The sequence below is a fragment of the Amaranthus tricolor genome, chromosome 14, assembly GCF_026212465.1.
Source record: "Amaranthus tricolor cultivar Red isolate AtriRed21 chromosome 14, ASM2621246v1, whole genome shotgun sequence".
NCBI lineage: Eukaryota > Viridiplantae > Streptophyta > Magnoliopsida > Caryophyllales > Amaranthaceae > Amaranthus > Amaranthus tricolor.
Window position 1 is genome coordinate 13,152,932 of NC_080060.1, and position 18,544 is coordinate 13,171,475.

Consider the following 18,544-nt stretch of genomic DNA (forward strand, 5'->3'; position numbering starts at 1 on the left):
TGTGGATGACGAGACTAAGTTTTACAAAAGGCTTGCTACCCACAGGCCTAAGACCTACAATGGTGCCACAGATCCAGTTGTCCTTGAAGATTGGATCAATGAAACCGAGAAAATTCTTGAGGTGGTAAACTGTCCAGAAAATCTTAAGGTTAAACTTGCAGCATTCTATCTAGTGGGACCTGCAGAGCTTTGGTGCAGAGCCCTAAAAGGTGTCTCAGCTGCCTCCACATCTGCTGGTGGAGCAACACAACCCACCAGTTGGAGATGGGAAGATTTCTTGAAGAAACTAAGGGAGAGGTTCTACCCAGCAGCTCTACAGAGACAAAAAGAATCAGAATTTCTTTACCTGAGGCAGCATTCTCTTAGCGTTACCGAATATGCTAACAAGTTCTTGGAGTTGGCTCGATTTGCCCCATATTATGTGCTTGATGAAAAGAAAAAGATGGATCGCTTCTACAATGGTCTCAACTTCAGCTACCAAAAGTTGATGGGTTAATATGAGTCTTTTCAAGCTATGTATGAACATGCTGTGGAGAAAGAAATGGTCTGCAAGAGAGAGGAAGATGCGAGGAAAAAGAGATCTGGAGGAGACCAGGGAGGTCAGAGCAAGAAGCCCAGAGCTGAGGGAAACTTCAAGGGGAATCAAAACCAAAACCTTACAAACTTTCAAAACCAAAACCGCTTCAACAGCAACAGAAACCCACAAAACTCCAACCCGCTACAAAGTCAACTGTGTGATAGATGCAAGAAATAGCACTCTAAGGGAGTCAACTGTGAGGGTAAGGCTGTGTGTCTGAATTGTGGAAAACCAGGTCATTTGGCTCGAGATTGTTGGGGCAAGAACCGGGGAAACCCCAGGAATTGTGGAGCACGATACTCAGGAAATCAAGGGAACCAGCGTAACAACAATTCTCAGCTTCGCCTTGAATATAAAGGAGGCAATAAAGCCTCATCTTCTGGAGCCCAAGGGAACCAGTGCCTGGGTGGAGGAAAATTCTTTGCCATTACTACAGCGAAGGAGCCTAGCACCTTGATTCCTAAGACAGAAGGTAAAGTCATTTCCGGATTACTGTTATTGCTTGGTAAGTCCACCAGTGTCTTATTTGATTCTGGTGCTGACAAGTCTTATGTTTCTAAGTCATTTGTGAGATCCTTAGACTGTTCTGTTAATGTATGCCCTATAATGCATAGAGTTTACTTACCTGATGGATCAACGGTATCATGTAATACAAAGTTGATTGATTGCCCATTAGTGATCCAGGGTAAGGAGTTCCATGTAGACCTGATTGTATTTGACTTAGGAGGGTTTGATATCATTCTAGGAATGGACTGGCTAGGTAAGCACAGGGCAGTGATTGAGTGCTATGAGAGGAATGTAAAGGTTAGGAACAATCCAGGGGATCAAGTAGCTTTTAGTGATGGGACCATACCTAATATTGAGCCAGAGATGATTGAGAGGCTTACAACCTTTCCAAAGAGAAGTGGGGAAGCCCAGGTCTACCACATGAGCGAGTCAACATACAAGGAGGTCGACTTAAGCCAGATCTTGATAGTGCGAGAATTTTCTGATGTATTCCCTGATGATCTACCTGGGTTACCTCCAAAGAGAGAGATTGATTTTCACATTGACCTAGTTCCAAGGTCAAGCCCGATTTCAAAGGCACCATATAGAATGGCACCACTGGACTTGGCTGAACTAAAAACCTAACTCAAGGAGTTACAAGATAAAGGGTTTATCAGACCAAGTGTATCACCATGAGGAGCTCCAGTGTTGTTTGTGAAGAAGAAAGATGGGTCTTTGAGGTTATGCATTGACTACCGAGAGTTGAACAAAATCACCATCAAGAACAAGTACCCACTTCCCAGAATTGATGATTTATTTGACCAGTTGAAAGGAGCCGGAGTTTTCTCTAAAATTGACCTGAGATCTGGTTACAATCAGTTGAGGATAGCGGAGGAAGACATTTCTAAAACTGCTTTCCGCACCAGGTATGGGCACTATGAGTTTAGAGTGATGCCGTTTGGGTTAACCAATGCCCCTGCAGCATTCATGGACTTGATGAATCGAACATTCCACGACTATCTTGATAAATTTGTAGTGGTTTTCATTGATGATATCTTGGTGTACTCTAAGACAGAGAAAGATCATGAGGAGCACTTAAGATTGGTATTAACACGATTGAGGGAAAGAAGCTTTTATGGGAAGTTGAGCAAGAGTGAATTCTGGTTGGATCGAGTTGTCTTCCTAGGTCATGTAATCTCAAAAGATGGCATAACATTGGACCCCGAGAAGATAAGGACTATCATTGATTGGCCAGCACCGACTAGTGTAACTGAGGTAAGAAGCTTTATGGGTTTGGCAGGTTATTACCGAAGATATATTGATGGGTTTTCTAAGATCGCACTACCGATCACCAGTTTAGTTCGAAAGAATACCAAGTTTGTGTGGTCACAAAAGTGCGAAGATGCTTTCCTAGAATTAAAGAAGAGGTTGGCAACGACTCCAGTGCTTGTATTGCCCGAGGATAGGAAAGAGTTCACGGTATACAGTGACGCATCTTTAGAGGGCTTGGGTTGTGTACTCATGCAAGAGGGGAAAATGATTGCCTACGCATCGAGACAATTGAGGCCAAATGAGGAGCACTATCCAGTGCACGATTAAGAATTAGCCGGAGTCATATTTGCCTTAAAAATTTGGAGGCATTATCTCTACGGCACTACTTGCAAGATCTACACCAATCACAAGAGTTTGACTTATCTGTTTACACAGAAGGAGCTTCACATGAGGCAGAGAAAGTGGCTAGAATTGATGAAAGATTATGACCTCATTTTGGAGTATCATCGCGGGAAGGCAAACCGTGTAGCAGATGCCTTAAGCCGAAAACCGAGAATGGTCATTAATGGACTAATTTCAGTGCCCTACGAGATTTATGTGGAGATGAAGGAGCTAGAATTGATTGTGGTTAAGAAGGGATCATACGACAGCGTTCTCAATGCTATGAGTACAACATCGAGTCTACATGAGGAGATCCGTGAGCTACAACAGTATGATGACTTCTTGTCAGAGTTGAAGATTGGTATTGAAAAGGGTGCAGTAAAAGACTTCAGTATTGCTAAAGATGGGAGTATTCATCTAGAGGGAAGGTTATGCGTGCCCCGAGATCCTGAATTGATAGAGAAAATACTCAAGGAGGTACATTCGACTATGTATTCTGTCCACCCAGGAAGGGATAAGATGCTAGCAGATTCAAAACAATACTTTTGGTGGATGAACATGAAGAAGGATGTCGAGGATTTCATAGCTCGATGTCTAGTATGTCAGCAAGTCAAGATTGACCACCAGCGCACTCCGGGGGAATTGCAACCACTTCCCGTGCCTAAGTGGAAGTGGGAATCAGTGAGTATGGACTTTGTTGTTGGATTGCCCCGTTCGAGAAGAGGAAATGATTCTATTTGGGTGATTGTTGATCGACTCACTAAGACTGCCAGATTTATTCCTGCTAAAGTAACTTGAAAAGCAAAACAATTGGCCGATGCTTATGTGAAAGAAGTACTTAGACTACATGGTATACCAATGACAATAGTTTCAGATCGAGATCCAAAATTTGTGGCTCAATTTTGGAATGAGCTACAAAGGGCATTCGGCACGACCCTTAATTACAGCACCGCTTTTCACCCAGCTACAGATGGGCAGACAGAGAGGACCATCTAGACTCTAGAGGATATGCTTCGGGCATGTGCCCTTGATTTTCAGTGTTCGTGGGAGGACATCTTACCATTGATAGAATTCTCCTACAACAATAGTTACCAGAGTAGTATTGGTATGGCTCCGTATGAGGCCTTGTATGGCCAAAGGTGTAGGACACCACTTTATTGGGATACCGGGAGGCCCGGCGTGCTCGTTGGACCAGAGATGATCAGAGAGACCGCTGAACAAGTCAGAATCATTAGAGACCGGATGAAGGCTGCCCAAGATCGACAGAAATCTTACGCAGACCGTAGGAGGAGGAAACTTAAGTTCCAAGTCGGTGAGAAGGTGTTCCTTAAAGTCTCGCCAACAAAGGGAATCAAGAGGTTTGGAATGCAAGGGAAGCTTGATCCTCGGTACATTGGACCCTATGAAATTTTGCGTAGAGTTGGGGAGGTAGCTTATGAGTTAGCATTACCCCCACAATTAGCTAAGGTTCACAATGTGTTCCATTTGTCGCAATTGCGCTGGTATGTGTTTGATCCATCACATGTTCTCCAGTATGAGCCGATTCAACTTGTTGAAAGCTTGCAGTATGAGGAGAAGCCCCTGAGGATTCTAGGTCAAGAGGTTAGAAAACTCCATAGCCGCACGATTCCACTTGTGAAAGTGTTATGGAGTGGACAGGATGGCGACAGTGCTACTTGGGAAAAAGAGGACGACATGTTAATTAGATACCCTTACTTATTTGAGTGATGTATTTATAACCATTAGTTTGAGTTAGTTTCGAGGACGAAACTCTTGTAAGAAGGGAAGACTGAAACAGTCGTATTATTATGAGATTTCATTAGTCGTTTTTAGTGCCTAATTTTTATTATATATTTGTTCGTTACTAATTATAATTTAATTAGTGATGGTAGTAATTTGAAAATTCTCTACAATGATTAGAAACTTGTTAATTCGTAACACGATTATGAATCGTAACAAGTAACGTAAACTTTGGAGGTAAAACTTAAAGTTGAGCAACTACCCATAACAGTTCGAAAAAAATTTTAATTATTACCCAAGCATATTATATAACCATGATGGGAGTAAATTAAATATTTCTCACATATACAAGTGATTTTTAAACATGAAGTACAAGTTACATAACTTGTTACATGTACAACAATTTTTACCTAAACTTTAAACTATCTTAGATAAACCTTTCTTATACCATAATAGACCAAATTGAGAACAAAAAGCACTCCAAATCAGCCCCAAACAGCAGCTAATATGGCTATCCCAAATCCCCTTAGTAGCTCCTTGTTCACTTACACACTCAAGCCAATCACACTACCCAAAACCCCTTTTGTTCTACTCAAAGCTTGTGCATCATTACAAGCATGCAAGAGGCAAATATTTGAAGCAAAAACACTCCATTTTCTGAATAATTATTCAGCCATAAACCCCAACACATTGCTCCCAAGTTCATCCATGAACAAACACTAGAATCCTTCAAACTTTCAATAACTAGAACACCTTCTTTTCTCATCAAATCTCCTTCAAAAACCCATCTAAAACTTCTGAAAATTTATGTTTATAAACTCAAATCTCCCATAAAAATAATCTTCATCTTAAGAGCTTTTCATAGACACCAAACTTGAAGAAATCCACCAAGTATAGAGTAAGTTATGTTCATTTCCTTATTCAACTAGTTTTTGTTAAAACTTGTTCATGTAAAACATTTTTTTTACATGAATCTTTCTATAAACTAAGATCATTATAAAATGAGTATTTTATCTCTTAACTAAGAAAATCATCACTTATAAATCTATAAAAATAGGCCATAATATAAAGTAAGAAGATGTATTTCCACAAACATATAAATTTTGTTACTTAAAGGATTCAAGTAAAATTATGGGACTTAACTAAGTATGTTGCTCAACATAATAAATATACTCCAAATATATTAAAATCATCACAAGTATTAGTCTAACAACTCTAACTTGGAAAAATTAAGTGCATTGTTAAAAATCCAAAATTATTATTGATTTTTGGATGAATGCAATATGTTTAGTTGAAGAGTTGGAGTTGAAACTTGAAGGGCAAGGACCCGAAGTTAGAACCGCTTCTAAGAACGCGTAGGAGCTTACGGAATAATTATATAGGCTTGGAGTCGAGGTATGTCATATGGGGTGATTTTTAAAGGATTTAAGAACAAGTTGGGAAAGTTTGTGTATAAACTTTTTTTTTAAAAAAAAATAAATAAATTCCCAAAGAGAAGTTCTTAAATCTTGAAAAATAATGTCAAAATGATAAATTTGAGTATGAAATAATTTATTACATGTATTATTATTGTGGGCATCATGCATGTTGATTTTATAAATTATTGTATGTTTAAAGGCATGTCTAACACTACTTTGTGAAAGTTATTGTGATGGAAATGATTATATGAATTTGAAATTCATTTTAAAAGAAATTTTCAATAGCTATATGTTAAGAAAAATTTCTTGGATACTTTTTGTTGAGATTATTCGTTAAATTGATATTTTAATGGATTTTAAGGTTTTAAATACTCTTATTATAAAATATGGTATTAGATGAACTCTTCATCATCAAAAATAATTAATAAAAACATATTATAATGTCTCCAACAAGATTTGGCCAGAATATATTTAGTTTAGAATTTTATTTTTATTATTTTTGAATAATCGTTAAATTGTTTAACGGTAAATTGTAAAATGGTAAAATACAAAATAATTACCAAACAAAGACATATGGACGTGAAATTTTTATCACATACTCATATAGACAGTAGGTAAAATTGGTAAAAGTTTGGGAAGGTTTCGTTGACATTTAAGGACCTTAATAATTTTTACTCGGTTATTAATAATTGGTAAGTTTGAAAACGGTAAAATATAAAATAAATACTAAATGACGTCTTTTGGACATGAAAATTTTATGAGACACTTATATAAACAGTAGATACATGTTCGAAAATTTATATGGATTTTCGTGACCATATATGGACTTAAATAAACTTTTATTCGGTTTATTAATAAAATAACGATATTAATTATTAAAAATAGCCCACATGATTTTTAATGGTCTTTTAAAATTTTGTACCCCTTAAAATAGCTTCTTGAATATCATATAATTTTTATAATATTTTATTCGGACTCAAATAATTTTAAACCTATTTTATTCTATTTATCGATAAAATATCTATACAAAATAATAAAATATCATACATGAGTTTTATAAGTTCAAATAGCCTAATAAACATGTTATATGACTTTTGGAACTTTGGTATAATTTTATAAAATAAATTATTAATTATTTACTAATTTATCAAATTAATAGACAATGTTTATTTATTAAAAAGAGTAATATGGTTGATTAAATTTTGGTAAAAATAGACCTATATAAAAAAATTTATAATTACATTAATAACCTACTGCCTCATAGTATAAATTAAGTTTAAATTAGATGGTTTATAAATTTTATGGATTTAAGACACCATTTAAATAACGGTAAATACCCAAATTGTCGAAAATAATTGTAAGATCGTTATAAATTCGCATAACCAATTATAATCTGATAGGACAACCTTAAATTCATTTTAAATAAGGTATTATAATGACTTGATTAACTTTGGCCTTGTTGGAGAATTAATATGTACTTTGTAAATCAATTATCGATTTTATTGCCGACAAAACTATCTCGTATTTAAGAAAATAGTGTTTTATGAAATCTTCTGTCGTAATGATTTTATAGACTTATGAATCATATTCTAGTTGTTTTGAATGAATTTCAAAACCCTTTAAAGTTAAAACCTTTTTAAGTTATATTTACTTTAAGAAAGATTGAAACGAAACATTTTAGTGGTTTCCTTAAAAAAAAAATTATATTGAACTTTAATTACTTTTTTTTAGGATGCATTTCCATACATGCTAGTGATGCCCCAATATAATACAAAGGTTATGTTTAATGATATGATTATGCTAAGCATGTTTTACCCATGTGGGAAATATTATGATTTGATTTTGCTAAGTCGCAAATAAAGTATGTTTTGCTATGTGCAAATAAAAGATGATTATCATATTGAAAAAGTCAATATTTTTGACTTTCAAATGCTATTAAAATTACAAGATATATATTATGTACAAAAAAATGTTTTAGCCTAAATGGCGGGTACATATGCCACAGCAAATGTTGTGTGCATGATTAAACGGCTCACCAATGCTGAGCGCGTATTGTTCACAGTACCATTGTGTTACACTTGCCGGACATGTCGCGGACGGTAGACCGACTAGCAAACGAGTCACAGGATGACTCACAGAGTACCCATGTAAACTTATGATATGAGTTTGAAATTGATTTGGATCTATTGAGATCTTATGATTTATGATGAAAAATGAGAATTTGAAATGACTATAGAGCCATTGAACTGGATTTGAATCATAATATGATTTATCAAATGAAAAAGCATATTTCAAAATGAATTTACGCAAAAAAAAAAAAAGATTCTAATAACTTGTTTGACGGACACCAGTGTGTTTATACTCAGCCTTTTTGCTGATACTGTGCTTTGTATGTTTTTCCAATGGTTTTGTTTTTAGAGTAGACCCCTATGGCACCTCGACAGAGAATGGATATGCGAGCGGAAGATGAACCTGAGTTGGAGTATGACTCCTCTTTTGTTTAGATCTCGTTATTTTATTTGAGAGACTATTAGTTTAGATTTAGACTAATTTAAGGATGTAATTTGAACTTTGGACTTATTTCGATTTGGTTGTAATTTTCCTATATTTTGGACAGTTAAGACTTCCTTTATATTGCTTTGGTTTGGTTCAAGTATTATACTTGGATATTGGTTTGACCTTTAAGTAACCTCTTAATTGTGTTGGCGAAAGTAAGCTTCTGCTTGATTAATACTAAATTCCAATTATTGTTTGCCTTCATAATTCGAGGCGGTTACAGTTGGTATCAGAGCCAAGGATTTGGAAGCTTGTCTAAAATATCAGGAAAATTAGAGAACGAGTTTAACTTAAAGAAGTTGAAGCTAACTAATGGAAGTAATTAAGAAATGAGCTTAAAATTTAGGGATTATTGGTAAAGAAAGGATTTAAGTAGTACATCTAACTTAAATCAGATTATTAACTAAGTACCATTAGTAAACTAGAAGTCTTAAAGGTTTTTTGTAAGCAAGTGATGATCCAATTATGTGGCTAAGTTGCCTAAGCATGATGGTAAATTAAGTTGAGGAATCATCATTAAAAGTGTTGAAACTGCTAAACAAGTGATCCAATGGGATGGAAATTGATGAAGTTATTAAGCCATTAAATCAATAAAGTTAAGAAAGTGTGTTATGCAAGTGCATATCTATTTGTCTTAAAGGCATAATTATTAATTAGTTATTACCTCTTGGCAGGAACCTAGAGGAAATTGGGGAAAGAATGGATCCTCAAGCCCAATTGAATCTCCTAACCGAGCAACTCAGAGTCATCCAAGAGACCAATGCTCAATTAGTCCAATTCATAGCCAACCAACATGCTAGTGTGGATGACGAGACTAAGTTTTACAAAAGGCTTGCTACCCACAGGCCTAAGACCTACAATGGTGCCACAGATCCAGTTGTCCTTGAAGATTGGATCAATGAAACCGAGAAAATTCTTGAGGTGGTAAACTGTCCAGAAAATCTTAAGGTTAAACTTGCAGCATTCTATCTAGTGGGACCTGCAGAGCTTTGGTGCAGAGCCCTAAAAGGTGTCTCAGCTGCCTCCACATCTGCTGGTGGAGCAACACAACCCACCAGTTGGAGATGGGAAGATTTCTTGAAGAAACTAAGGGAGAGGTTCTACCCAGCAGCTCTACAGAGACAAAAAGAATCAGAATTTCTTTACCTGAGGCAGCATTCTCTTAGCGTTACCGAATATGCTAACAAGTTCTTGGAGTTGGCTCGATTTGCCCCATATTATGTGCTTGATGAAAAGAAAAAGATGGATCGCTTCTACAATGGTCTCAACTTCAGCTACCAAAAGTTGATGGGTTAATATGAGTCTTTTCAAGCTATGTATGAACATGCTGTGGAGAAAGAAATGGTCTGCAAGAGAGAGGAAGATGCGAGGAAAAAGAGATCTGGAGGAGACCAGGGAGGTCAGAGCAAGAAGCCCAGAGCTGAGGGAAACTTCAAGGGGAATCAAAACCAAAACCTTACAAACTTTCAAAACCAAAACCGCTTCAACAGCAACAGAAACCCACAAAACTCCAACCCGCTACAAAGTCAACTGTGTGATAGATGCAAGAAATAGCACTCTAAGGGAGTCAACTGTGAGGGTAAGGCTGTGTGTCTGAATTGTGGAAAACCAGGTCATTTGGCTCGAGATTGTTGGGGCAAGAACCGGGGAAACCCCAGGAATTGTGGAGCACGATACTCAGGAAATCAAGGGAACCAGCGTAACAACAATTCTCAGCTTCGCCTTGAATATAAAGGAGGCAATAAAGCCTCATCTTCTGGAGCCCAAGGGAACCAGTGCCTGGGTGGAGGAAAATTCTTTGCCATTACTACAGCGAAGGAGCCTAGCACCTTGATTCCTAAGACAGAAGGTAAAGTCATTTCCGGATTACTGTTATTGCTTGGTAAGTCCACCCGTGTCTTATTTGATTCTGGTGCTGACAAGTCTTATGTTTCTAAGTCATTTGTGAGATCCTTAGACTGTTCTGTTAATGTATGCCCTATAATGCATAGAGTTTACTTACCTGATGGATCAACGGTATCATGTAATACAAAGTTGATTGATTGCCCATTAGTGATCCAGGGTAAGGAGTTCCATGTAGACCTGATTGTATTTGACTTAGGAGGGTTTGATATCATTCTAGGAATGGACTGGCTAGGTAAGCACAGGGCAGTGATTGAGTGCTATGAGAGGAATGTAAAGGTTAGGAACAATCCAGGGGATCAAGTAGCTTTTAGTGATGGGACCATACCTAATATTGAGCCAGAGATGATTGAGAGGCTTACAACCTTTCCAAAGAGAAGTGGGGAAGCCCAGGTCTACCACATGAGCGAGTCAACATACAAGGAGGTCGACTTAAGCCAGATCTTGATAGTGCGAGAATTTTCTGATGTATTCCCTGATGATCTACCTGGGTTACCTCCAAAGAGAGAGATTGATTTTCACATTGACCTAGTTCCAAGGTCAAGCCCGATTTCAAAGGCACCATATAGAATGGCACCACTGGACTTGGCTGAACTAAAAACCTAACTCAAGGAGTTACAAGATAAAGGGTTTATCAGACCAAGTGTATCACCATGAGGAGCTCCAGTGTTGTTTGTGAAGAAGAAAGATGGGTCTTTGAGGTTATGCATTGACTACCGAGAGTTGAACAAAATCACCATCAAGAACAAGTACCCACTTCCCAGAATTGATGATTTATTTGACCAGTTGAAAGGAGCCGGAGTTTTCTCTAAAATTGACCTGAGATCTGGTTACAATCAGTTGAGGATAGCGGAGGAAGACATTTCTAAAACTGCTTTCCGCACCAGGTATGGGCACTATGAGTTTAGAGTGATGCCGTTTGGGTTAACCAATGCCCCTGCAGCATTCATGGACTTGATGAATCGAACATTCCACGACTATCTTGATAAATTTGTAGTGGTTTTCATTGATGATATCTTGGTGTACTCTAAGACAGAGAAAGATCATGAGGAGCACTTAAGATTGGTATTAACACGATTGAGGGAAAGAAGCTTTTATGGGAAGTTGAGCAAGAGTGAATTCTGGTTGGATCGAGTTGTCTTCCTAGGTCATGTAATCTCAAAAGATGGCATAACATTGGACCCCGAGAAGATAAGGACTATCATTGATTGGCCAGCACCGACTAGTGTAACTGAGGTAAGAAGCTTTATGGGTTTGGCAGGTTATTACCGAAGATATATTGATGGGTTTTCTAAGATCGCACTACCGATCACCAGTTTAGTTCGAAAGAATACCAAGTTTGTGTGGTCACAAAAGTGCGAAGATGCTTTCCTAGAATTAAAGAAGAGGTTGGCAACGACTCCAGTGCTTGTATTGCCCGAGGATAGGAAAGAGTTCACGGTATACAGTGACGCATCTTTAGAGGGCTTGGGTTGTGTACTCATGCAAGAGGGGAAAATGATTGCCTACGCATCGAGACAATTGAGGCCAAATGAGCACTATCCAGTGCACGATTAAGAATTAGCCGGAGTCATATTTGCCTTAAAAATTTGGAGGCATTATCTCTACGGCACTACTTGCAAGATCTACACCAATCACAAGAGTTTGACTTATCTGTTTACACAGAAGGAGCTTCACATGAGGCAGAGAAAGTGGCTAGAATTGATGAAAGATTATGACCTCATTTTGGAGTATCATCGCGGGAAGGCAAACCGTGTAGCAGATGCCTTAAGCCGAAAACCGAGAATGGTCATTAATGGACTAATTTCAGTGCCCTACGAGATTTATGTGGAGATGAAGGAGCTAGAATTGATTGTGGTTAAGAAGGGATCATACGACAGCGTTCTCAATGCTATGAGTACAACATCGAGTCTACATGAGGAGATCCGTGAGCTACAACAGTATGATGACTTCTTGTCAGAGTTGAAGATTGGTATTGAAAAGGGTGCAGTAAAAGACTTCAGTATTGCTAAAGATGGGAGTATTCATCTAGAGGGAAGGTTATGCGTGCCCCGAGATCCTGAATTGATAGAGAAAATACTCAAGGAGGTACATTCGACTATGTATTCTGTCCACCCAGGAAGGGATAAGATGCTAGCAGATTCAAAACAATACTTTTGGTGGATGAACATGAAGAAGGATGTCGAGGATTTCATAGCTCGATGTCTAGTATGTCAGCAAGTCAAGATTGACCACCAGCGCACTCCGGGGGAATTGCAACCACTTCCCGTGCCTAAGTGGAAGTGGGAATCAGTGAGTATGGACTTTGTTGTTGGATTGCCCCGTTCGAGAAGAGGAAATGATTCTATTTGGGTGATTGTTGATCGACTCACTAAGACTGCCAGATTTATTCCTGCTAAAGTAACTTGAAAAGCAAAACAATTGGCCGATGCTTATGTGAAAGAAGTACTTAGACTACATGGTATACCAATGACAATAGTTTCAGATCGAGATCCAAAATTTGTGGCTCAATTTTGGAATGAGCTACAAAGGGCATTCGGCACGACCCTTAATTACAGCACCGCTTTTCACCCAGCTACAGATGGGCAGACAGAGAGGACCATCTAGACTCTAGAGGATATGCTTCGGGCATGTGCCCTTGATTTTCAGTGTTCGTGGGAGGACATCTTACCATTGATAGAATTCTCCTACAACAATAGTTACCAGAGTAGTATTGGTATGGCTCCGTATGAGGCCTTGTATGGCCAAAGGTGTAGGACACCACTTTATTGGGATACCGGGAGGCCCGGCGTGCTCGTTGGACCAGAGATGATCAGAGAGACCGCTGAACAAGTCAGAATCATTAGAGACCGGATGAAGGCTGCCCAAGATCGACAGAAATCTTACGCAGACCGTAGGAGGAGGAAACTTAAGTTCCAAGTCGGTGAGAAGGTGTTCCTTAAAGTCTCGCCAACAAAGGGAATCAAGAGGTTTGGAATGCAAGGGAAGCTTGATCCTCGGTACATTGGACCCTATGAAATTTTGCGTAGAGTTGGGGAGGTAGCTTATGAGTTAGCATTACCCCCACAATTAGCTAAGGTTCACAATGTGTTCCATTTGTCGCAATTGCGCTGGTATGTGTTTGATCCATCACATGTTCTCCAGTATGAGCCGATTCAACTTGTTGAAAGCTTGCAGTATGAGGAGAAGCCCCTGAGGATTCTAGGTCAAGAGGTTAGAAAACTCCATAGCCGCACGATTCCACTTGTGAAAGTGTTATGGAGTGGACAGGATGGCGACAGTGCTACTTGGGAAAAAGAGGACGACATGTTAATTAGATACCCTTACTTATTTGAGTGATGTATTTATAACCATTAGTTTGAGTTAGTTTCGAGGACGAAACTCTTGTAAGAAGGGAAGACTGAAACAGTCGTATTATTATGAGATTTCATTAGTCGTTTTTAGTGCCTAATTTTTATTATATATTTGTTCGTTACTAATTATAATTTAATTAGTGATGGTAGTAATTTGAAAATTCTCTACAATGATTAGAAACTTGTTAATTCGTAACACGATTATGAATCGTAACAAGTAACGTAAACTTTGGAGGTAAAACTTAAAGTTGAGCAACTACCCATAACAGTTCGAAAAAAATTTTAATTATTACCCAAGCATATTATATAACCATGATGGGAGTAAATTAAATATTTCTCACATATACAAGTGATTTTTAAACATGAAGTACAAGTTACATAACTTGTTACATGTACAACAATTTTTACCTAAACTTTAAACTATCTTAGATAAACCTTTCTTATACCATAATAGACCAAATTGAGAACAAAAAGCACTCCAAATCAGCCCCAAACAGCAGCTAATATGGCTATCCCAAATCCCCTTAGTAGCTCCTTGTTCACTTACACACTCAAGCCAATCACACTACCCAAAACCCCTTTTGTTCTACTCAAAGCTTGTGCATCATTACAAGCATGCAAGAGGCAAATATTTGAAGCAAAAACACTCCATTTTCTGAATAATTATTCAGCCATAAACCCCAACACATTGCTCCCAAGTTCATCCATGAACAAACACTAGAATCCTTCAAACTTTCAATAACTAGAACACCTTCTTTTCTCATCAAATCTCCTTCAAAAACCCATCTAAAACTTCTGAAAATTTATGTTTATAAACTCAAATCTCCCATAAAAATAATCTTCATCTTAAGAGCTTTTCATAGACACCAAACTTGAAGAAATCCACCAAGTATAGAGTAAGTTATGTTCATTTCCTTATTCAACTAGTTTTTGTTAAAACTTGTTCATGTAAAACATTTTTTTTACATGAATCTTTCTATAAACTAAGATCATTATAAAATGAGTATTTTATCTCTTAACTAAGAAAATCATCACTTATAAATCTATAAAAATAGGCCATAATATAAAGTAAGAAGATGTATTTCCACAAACATATAAATTTTGTTACTTAAAGGATTCAAGTAAAATTATGGGACTTAACTAAGTATGTTGCTCAACATAATAAATATACTCCAAATATATTAAAATCATCACAAGTATTAGTCTAACAACTCTAACTTGGAAAAATTAAGTGCATTGTTAAAAATCCAAAATTATTATTGATTTTTGGATGAATGCAATATGTTTAGTTGAAGAGTTGGAGTTGAAACTTGAAGGGCAAGGACCCGAAGTTAGAACCGCTTCTAAGAACGCGTAGGAGCTTACGGAATAATTATATAGGCTTGGAGTCGAGGTATGTCATATGGGGTGATTTTTAAAGGATTTAAGAACAAGTTGGGAAAGTTTGTGTATAAACTTTTTTTTAAAAAAAAAATAAATAAATTCCCAAAGAGAAGTTCTTAAATCTTGAAAAATAATGTCAAAATGATAAATTTGAGTATGAAATAATTTATTACATGTATTATTATTGTGGGCATCATGCATGTTGATTTTATAAATTATTGTATGTTTAAAGGCATGTCTAACACTACTTTGTGAAAGTTATTGTGATGGAAATGATTATATGAATTTGAAATTCATTTTAAAAGAAATTTTCAATAGCTATATGTTAAGAAAAATTTCTTGGATACTTTTTGTTGAGATTATTCGTTAAATTGATATTTTAATGGATTTTAAGGTTTTAAATACTCTTATTATAAAATATGGTATTAGATGAACTCTTCATCATCAAAAATAATTAATAAAAACATATTATAATGTCTCCAACAAGATTTGGCCAGAATATATTTAGTTTAGAATTTTATTTTTATTATTTTTGAATAATCGTTAAATTGTTTAACGGTAAATTGTAAAATGGTAAAATACAAAATAATTACCAAACAAAGACATATGGACGTGAAATTTTTATCACATACTCATATAGACAGTAGGTAAAATTGGTAAAAGTTTGGGAAGGTTTCGTTGACATTTAAGGACCTTAATAATTTTTACTCGGTTATTAATAATTGGTAAGTTTGAAAACGGTAAAATATAAAATAAATACTAAATGACGTCTTTTGGACATGAAAATTTTATGAGACACTTATATAAACAGTAGATCCATGTTCGAAAATTTATATGGATTTACGTGACCATATATGGACTTAAATAAATTTTATTCGGTTTATTAATAAAATAACGATATTAATTATTAAAAATAGCCCACATGATTTTTAATGGTCATTTAAAATTTTGTACCCCTTAAAATAGCTTCTTGAATATCATATAATTTTTATAATATTTTATTCGGACTCAAATAATTTTAAACCTATTTTATTCTATTTATCGATAAAATATCTATACAAAATAATAAAATATCATACATGAGTTTTATAAGTTCAAATAGCCTAATAAACATGTTATACGACTTTTGGAACTTTGGTATAATTTTATAAAATAAATTATTAATTATTTACTAATTTATCAAATTAATAGACAATGTTTATTTATTAAAAAGAGTAATATGGTTGATTAAATTTTGGTAAAAATAGACCTATATAAAAAAATTTATAATTACATTAATAACCTACTGCCTCATAGTATAAATTAAGTTTAAATTAGATGGTTTATAAATTTTATGGATTTAAGACACCATTTAAATAACGGTAAATACCCAAATTGTCGAAAATAATTGTAAGATCGTTATAAATTCGCATAACCAATTATAATCTGATAGGACAACCTTAAATTCATTTTAAATAAGGTATTATAATGACTTGATTAACTTTGGCCTTGTTGGAGAATTAATATGTACTTTGTAAATCAATTATCGATTTTATTGCCGACAAAACTATCTCGTATTTAAGAAAATAGTGTTTTATGAAATCTTCTGTCGTAATGATTTTATAGACTTATGAATCATATTCTAGTTGTTTTGAATGAATTTCAAAACCCTTTAAAGTTAAAACCTTTTTAAGTTATATTTACTTTAAGAAAGATTGAAACGAAACATTTTAGTGGTTTCCTTAAAAAAAAATTATATTGAACTTTAATTACTTTTTTTTAGGATGCATTTCCATACATGCTAGTGATGCCCCAATATAATACAAAGGTTATGTTTAATGATATGATTATGCTAAGCATGTTTTACCCATGTGGGAAATATTATGATTTGATTTTGCTAAGTCGCAAATAAAGTATGTTTTGCTATGTGCAAATAAAAGATGATTATCATATTGAAAAAGTCAATATTTTTGACTTTCAAATGCTATTAAAATTACAAGATATATATTATGTACAAAAAAATGTTTTAGCCTAAATGGCGGGTACATATGCCACAGCAAATGTTGTGTGCATGATTAAACGGCTCACCAATGCTGAGCGCGTATTGTTCACAATACCATTGTGTTACACTTGCCGGACATGTCGCGGACGGTAGACCGACTAGCAAACGAGTCACAGGATGACTCACAGAGTACCCATGTAAACTTATGATATGAGTTTGAAATTGATTTGGATCTATTGAGATCTTATGATTTATGATGAAAAATGAGAATTTGAAATGACTATAGAGCCATTGAACTGGATTTGAATCATAATATGATTTATCAAATGAAAAAGCATATTTCAAAATGAATTTACGCAAAAAAAAAAAGATTCTAATAACTTGTTTGACGGACACCAGTGTGTTTATACTCAGCCTTTTTGCTGATACTGTGCTTTGTATGTTTTTCCAATGGTTTTGTTTTTAGAGTAGACCCCTATGGCACCTCGACAGAGAATGGATATGCGAGCGGAAGATGAACCTGAGTTGGAGTATGACTCCCCTTTTGTTTAGATCTCGTTATTTTATTTGAGAGACTATTAGTTTAGATTTAGACTAATTTAAGGATGTAATTTGAACTTTGGACTTATTTCGATTTGGTTGTAATTTTCCTATATTTTGGACAGTTAAGACTTCCTTTATATTGCTTTGGTTTGGTTCAAGTATTATACTTGGATATTGGTTTGACCTTTAAGTAACCTCTTAATTGTGTTGGCAAAAGTAAGCTTCCGCTTGATTAATACTAAATTCCAATTATTGTTTGCCTTCATAATTCGAGGCGGTTACATTTTCACTTCAATCATATATAGATGAACTCATGTTTAACAACAAATAAACTTACTATTGTTTATAATCCATATCTATGTTTCAGAAATCTATAATGAGGAGAATGGCACTAGCTAATATTTCATACAATTAAAAAATGAAATAGATTCTCAACCTATATGTAAGATTCACTTGTATTGAAACTCACTCGAATCAATATTTCTATCAATCATTAACTGATATCATCCAAATCGAGGTTAACTAGAAATAGAATTTATCCAAAGTGAAATTAACCTGCTACCAAATATCAACCAACCTGAAATAAATTAACATGTCATATACTCGATTCAACCCAACATTAACATGCCTAAATCTTTGTCGAACCTGTGTCATGATTGATGTCTAGTTAACCGACTCTATCGAACATGACTAAAACTGAAACGAGATTTATGATGCATGTCACCGCAAACTGATTTATATCCAAAATAGACACCTTTGGTTGTATATGTGTGTACATGTTGTAAGGAAAAGCCGAGAGATAGCACAAAGTATTGAAGTGGGCTTGCTAGGAATTCAGTCAGGAGGAGAGGGAGATTATTTTTCACTCAAGTCTCAATGATGGGTGCGTTACATTAACGTTACAGTAGTAACAAATTGAAACTTGTCTGCTAGGGCTTTCTTCCAGATCAAT